Source organism: Podarcis muralis, chromosome 7 (genome assembly GCF_964188315.1).
Source record: "Podarcis muralis chromosome 7, rPodMur119.hap1.1, whole genome shotgun sequence".
NCBI lineage: Eukaryota > Metazoa > Chordata > Lepidosauria > Squamata > Lacertidae > Podarcis > Podarcis muralis.
In genome coordinates, this window is record NC_135661.1 from 8,542,677 (window position 1) to 8,549,341 (window position 6,665).

The 6,665-nt window shown below is 52.6% G+C and overlaps 1 protein-coding gene across 3 annotated transcripts in view; it reads right to left on the reverse strand.

Annotated features, from left to right (window-relative positions):
* The window catches only part of RPH3A (rabphilin 3A), a 115,228-nt gene extending 108,825 nt beyond the window's left edge, over nt 1–6,403 (reverse strand). For 2 of the 3 annotated variants that reach the window (XM_077931161.1, XM_077931162.1), the window contains exon 1: nt 6,108–6,403. The gene's annotated coding sequence lies outside the window, so the exon portion shown is untranslated. The remainder of the gene's footprint in view (nt 1–6,107) is intronic. The other variant, XM_077931163.1, reaches the window with a different exon arrangement.
* Between the last annotated feature and the right edge of the window lie 262 nt (nt 6,404–6,665).

The window sequence follows — 6,665 nt, forward strand, 5'->3', positions numbered from 1 at the left end:
AGATAGATGATAGATGATAGATAGATAGATAGATAGAGATAGATAGATGATAGATAGATAGATAGATAGATAGATGATAGATAGATGATAGATAGATAGATAGATAGATAGATAGATGATAGATAGATAGATGATTGATAGATGATAGATAGATAGATAGATATAGATGATAGATGATAGAGATTCCAGCCTCCATCAAGCACTTCCACAAAGATGAACAAGAGAGGCCCTTTTATTTTATTTTTGCTGTGGAAACAGTCATTAAGACGCCCCTTCTCCCCCCTTCTGCCCCCCCCCCCCAGCAACGAACTGATTTGCATAGAAGAATTTTTCAGATCTGAGCTCCTGGGAAAGAAACCCACATTCACTGAAGGGGCTTTTTGGCAGCGAACGCTCAGTCCATTTTCGGCACTGTACATTCTGTATGTGTACAAACTAGTACTAGCTCTGTGCGAGGCTCCGCATCCATTAAGGGACCCATTTAAGAGCAGGGCATCTTAGAGAGCAAGCAATAGCGCCATGTAGCAAGCCAGATCGATTCCACACTCCTGATGTACCAGAACCACCCCTGTAGCCTTGTGGCACAAGACCTAGGGGGACCTGCGTGGAAATGTCATGGCTAATTCTGAAATGGATTAAAGCACCTTTCAAGCTCAGTTAGTAAGTGATGTCTCTCCGGGATTAAAAGGGGGAGCAAGCGGTAGCTGCAAGGTTCAACTCGGCCCCTAATTCGTTAGGTAGCCCTAGCGCAGATACTGCTGCCACACACACAAAGACAGCAGTACAGTGGTACCTCGGTTTGAGAGCAGTCCAGTTTAAGAACGACTTGGTTTACAAACTCCACAAAACCGGAAATAGTGTCTTGGTTTGAGAACTTTACCTCGCTCAAGGAACGGAAGCCGAACGGTGGAAAGGCACCGGCAGCAGGAGGCCTCATTAGGGAAAACGCGCCCCGGTTTAAGAACTGTTTTGGTTTAAGAATGGATTTATGGAACAGATTAAGTTTGTAAACCAAGGTACCACTGTACATCGCTCTCACTCAGCTTCAATTTCACCATCTTCAGCATTAGAGATCAGAACATCCACTCACTTTACAGCAGATAAAAGGTAAAGGGACCCCTGACCATTAGGTCCAGTCGTGGCCGACTCTGGGGTTGCGGCGCTCATCTCGCTCTATAGGCCAAGGGAGCTGGCGTACAGCTTCCGGGTCATGTGGCCAGCATGACTAAGCCGCTTCTGGCGAACCAGAGCAGCGCACGGAAACGCTGTTTACCTTCCTGCCGGAGTGGTATCTATTTATCTACTTGCACTTTGACGTGCTTTCAAACTGCTAAGTTGGCAGGAGCAGGGACTGAGCAACGGGAGCTCACCCCGTCATGAGGATTCGAACCACCAACCTTCTGTTTGGCAAGTCCTAGGCTCTGTGGTTTAACCCACAGCGCCACCCGCGTCCTTTTACAGCAGATAAGAACACTTTATACAGATGTTGTTGGACCACAACTCCCATCATGCCTGTCTACTGGAGATCCTGGCTGGGTCTGATGGGATTCGGACTTCAACAACAGCTAGAGAACCACAGCCCTGCTTTGCAAGGTTGTCGTGAGGGTTGCAACTGGATAACTTGCATGAAGCACTTTGAACAGTCGGAATAATTATTGCATTCCGTCTCCATCACGGAGTCCCTTGGGCAAGCCTCGGTTTCCCTTCCGCGGTGTGCAACCCCCTCAGGCCTTTTTTTGACACAGAAACCCATCCTTTTAATCCCAGATGTATTCTTTCGCAGGACTGTAGCCCTGGAAGGTGCATCGCCATTCTAATCCAAGCCTCTGCAGTGCAGGAATCATGGCTTTAAAAATCCCTGACGGATATTCAAAAACCTCCGTTCAAAAACCTCCGAGAAAGGAGAGTCTTCCACCTTCTGAGGGAATCCATGCCGCTGATGATCCGCTCTTACCATCAGAAAGTTCTTCGGAATCACCTTCCTTGCCATTTGGCTCCACTTGGTTTGTGTCCTACCCTCCGAAGCAGGAGAAAATGAGCTTGTTCCATCTTCCATGAGACAGCCCTTCAGATCTTTGAAGATAGCTATTCCATCCCATCATCCAGGCTAAGCATAACCAACTCCTTCATCTGTTCTTTAATGTCATATACCCCACCTTACTTCCACTGGTAGATGGAAGATGGCATACATGGCGTGGCCCCGTGGGGGTTAATTCCCAAGTGGCCTCTCATTCAGACAATGACCACCCCATCTGCTTAGCTTCAGGAAGGCCTCTGCACTACAGTGGTACCTCGGGTTAAGTACTTAATTCATTCCGGAGGTCCGTTCTTAAGCTGAAACTGTTCTTAACCTGAAGCACCACTTTAGCTAATGGGGCCTCCTTCTGCCGCCGCACCACTGGAGCACGATTTCTGTTCTCATCCTGAAGCAAAGGTACTATTTCTGGGTTAGCGGAGTCTGTAACCTGAAGCGTATGTAACCTGAAGCGTATGAACCCGAGATACCACTGTACACACATTCAGGACCACCCTCTGTGACATGGGCTGTGGTTCCTCCACGGGTGAGAGGAAAACACACCCTGTACATCAGGCTTGGCCAGACTTGGCCCTCCTGATGCTTTCGGACTACAATTCCCATCATCCCTGACCACTGGTCCTGTTAGCTAGGGATAATGGGAGTTGTAGTCCCAAAACATCTGGAGGGCCGAGTTTGGCCATGGCCAGGTGCATCCCAGGAACAAACTCCGGAATCCAGAGCAGGGCCCACGGCCAAGCGCATCCCCTTGCTAAGCCTTGCTGCTCCGCTGTTGGAAAGACCACTGCCGTATAACTGCTGCAGACTCCCGTGACAAAAAGCCAGGCTCGTCGACAGCCTTTTGCGCGGTTGCCAACGAGCAGGCGGGGGAGTGTTTCAAAATCTAGAGCTTGGTCAGGAAGATCAGGACCAGAATTGACAGCTATTGCAATGAGCTTCTTGTTCTCCATGTATGTGCACATACAGCTTATGACTCCCCAGAGGATATGGTCCACAGAGCAAAAAACCCAAAAACCCCACAGGTGTGATTCTCAGATGCAGCAGCAGGGCGACAAAGTGGGTCACATGTCATCGTTACGCAGACACATCTTCCATGCAGGGCAGGAGCCAGGAGCCTTTCCTCTGTCACCTGGGGACAGGTGCATTTGTTGGGGACCCAAAATTGGAGCAGAGCCACAGCAAAGGGGGTCAAGGGAATCTCACAAAAAAATCTTTCATGTTAGGGTTAAAGACCAGCATCACATAGAACACATTGTCCAAAACTGTGTCGTAGGATAAAATAAGAATAAAGTCAGGATACTTGGAAGGGCATTGAAGGTGTGAAGAGGAGGACAGCCGAAAGGATCGAGGGTCTGGAAACCAAGCCCTGGGAGGGATGGTTGGGGGAGCTGGGGGTGTTTAGCCTGGAGAAGAGAAGGCTAAGAGGAGAAGGGCTGTCCCAAGCTTGCTTTCTGGTGCTCCGGAAGGAAGGACTCGAACCAATGGCAAGAAAGGAGATTCCGACTAAACATCAGGAAGAATTTTCTGAAGGTGAGAGCTGTTTGACAGTGGAACGGGCTCCCTTGGGAGGTGGTGAACTCCCCTCCTTGGAGGCGTTTAAGAAGATTGGGTGACCATCAGTCAGAGATGCTTTAGTTGAGATTCCTGCATTGCAGGGGGTTGGACTAGATGGCCATTGGGGTCCCTTCCAACTCGACTGTTCTGTGATTCATGAAAATAAGATAAAAGGCAGGGAAGGCTTTTTCCTCTCATTTGCAGGGGGCTTTCCCTTCCTTCCATTATTCCATCCATTACCACCCACCCCCCATTTCCCTCTCCTTCTCAGAGGTCCTAATTAAACTGATTGCTTGCAGAGGACTTTCCTCTCTTCCATTACTCTGTCCATTTGGGTTTAACACCATCACGACCCCCCATTTCCCAGGGTTCTGTTCTGCCTCCCATTTCCCATCTTCATGCAACTTGGCCAAGGCTCGGACCAGTTTCCCCGCCTAGCACAGAATATCTTTTCCAATATTCTTGCATTCCTTTTTTCTTTTCTTTTATATATCTGTTAACTCTGCATGAATCCCGTTTAAATAGGAATGTGTCTTCTATCGCACACTCTCCCATGTTAATCATTTCTGCAGAACACAATGCGATGTACAGGAGTTCCCGTCGGTTCATATTGGAGCTACGAGCACTAGAACGAAATATCCAAACCACATTGCACCTGGGGTGCATCCCATTTCCAGCAGGGGCCAGTCAGGCAGCTTAGCCCTTTGTTCCCAGTAGACTACCCCTAAACAGGGAGGCTCCATCCTTAGGGGCTGAACCCCATTGACAGACCTCACCTCGGAGAGTTTGTCCAAGTCTTTACAAGAATTTCCTTGCTGGATCCTAGCAAATGCCCATCTAGCCCAGAATCCTGCAGCCACCAGTAGCAGCCAGATGAATACCTCCGTAGAGCCCAGAAGGCACACACACACACACACACACACACACCCTTCGTTTATTTCTACATGCCCATTTGGCAATACAGATGCACCTCCTTGGCCCCAGGCCACAGCCACCTCCTTCAGAAAGCACTCAGTCAAGGAAAGAGGGTGGACAGGGCCCCCGTATCATCAATAGAAGTGAGGTGGGCAGCTTGCTATTAAAGGTGCAAGAGCCCCGTTCTATTTTATACCTGGCCGTCCATCAAGAAGCTGTCCACCTCCATCCCTCTCAAGGCATTGCAGATCCCAGCCTCCTTCATCGTCACCCCTCAAACTTAGAATGGGATGTGGGCTTTTGCCCTTTCTCGGCTCCACAGCTCTGCGGGCCTGGGGATCAAAGATGAGCAGGGAGGAGTCTGCAAGCCCCAGTAAGTCTGCAGCAAAGCGGGGGCACCAGCCAAGACCACACACACCCTCCCGCTCATTTCGAGGGACGCAAAGCCAACCTTCCACAAGCTTTCCCAAAGCAAGAGAATTTGTGCTTTTTCCTTTCCCTGCATCCCATTCACGTACCAGAACTGTAGTTCCCCACGCCCAGCCCCCAGCCCCCTCGACAAACTACATTTCCCAGGATTAATTTGGGAAGGTGATGCACGTTAAATGTATGGCAGACGCGCCCAGGGATTAGGGAGCCCTTTGCCGCCAGCTGCCACCTGAGACTTGGCTGGCTTTGTTGTAACAGGCCGACACTGTTCAGAAACCTGGCCTGAGATGCTTAATCACAGGGTCGTGGGTTCAAGTCTCACGTTGGGCAAAAGATTCCTGCATTGCAGGGGAGTGGACTAGGGGACCCTCATGGTGCCCTCCAACTCTACAATTCTTTGATTTAACACCTGCAGGTCAAAATCTCACTGATCCCACCCCCACCCCCCACCCCCCACCCCAGCCCAGTTCAATCAGGTTTCGGGCAATGGAAGGCAGTTCCATGCCCAGCCAGCCAAGAGCCTGTTGCTGGCAAAGGCTTCCTGTGTGCAGAGCAAGGCATTGAACCCCAGCGCTAGGACCCCTCCCCATTTGAGGCAGTGGACCAAAGGGGGGGGGCAAGGAGGAGCCACAAGAAGCCACTTGGAGCATCTGCCCAGTCTATCACAGCAGATCCGCCTCGTATATTTAAAGCACACTCGACGGGCATTTGACTTCCTCTAAAGAATCCCGGGAGCCCCAGTTTGTGAAGGGTGTTGGGAATTGTAGATTGGTGAGGGAACTACAGATCCCTAGATACTTCGGAGGAGTTTTCAATGGGTGTTGAGTGTGCTCCAAATGCTCTGCCCCCCCCCCCGCAAGCCAGACGCCTGCCAGGGAGCCCCCTCTCCTTTGGGGGGGGGGGTTGAACTAGATAACCCCTGGGCCACCTCTTCCAACGCTGTGATTCTTTGCAGGATGCCGAGGTGAGGTTGCTGAGCTTTCCCACGGCGGGAACCATCCCGCAAGAAAGACCGTCCCCGTGTTTTCCAGCAGGAGGCGGGTTGGGGAAGAAACGTGGGAATGCCCCTGCCTGCAACCCGCGCCCAGATACCTCCCGAGCGCCTAGCGGCGTCGCCCGACCCGTGACACCCAACCGGCCAGCCAGCCCAAACAGGCGGGCGAGAGCGGCTTACCGTCAAGGCTCTCCTTGCGCAGCGGATCTGCGGCAGCGGTTCTGACCGAGGGAGGGAGGAAAAAAGAAAGTCCTCGCTGGCTGGCTGGCTGGCTGGCGCGCTGGTTCCTCGCTCCCTGCTGAGCCGAACGCGGAGATCAAAGGGAACCCGGAGCAAGGCGAGCGGGGGAGAGGTGACGTCGCCCGGGGGAGACGCCCGTGCGCAGCCGAAAGGGAGAGTGCATGCCCTGCGCGCGCCTCGCCGTCCAGCTGTGGCGCGAGCCCTCGCCTTCCCCGCATGCGCGAGCCGCCCGGGCTAGTCGCAAGAGGCACATCAATCGCAAGCCCTGCCCCGCCTGCCAGGCGAGGCTCCCGCTGCGCAGAGCTGGGGGGGGGGAGAGGGGGGGCGGGGGGGCGGGCGGAGGGACTGGCCAGCCGCGAGGGAGGGGGTAGGGAGGGAGCAGCTGGACAGAAAAGGAGCCCGCGCCGGGTGCAAGGGAAACCACAATATACGCGCCGTTCCGACGTGACGGCCAACACGCAGGTTCCTCACTCTGACGCGCAGGCGGACACGTACCTG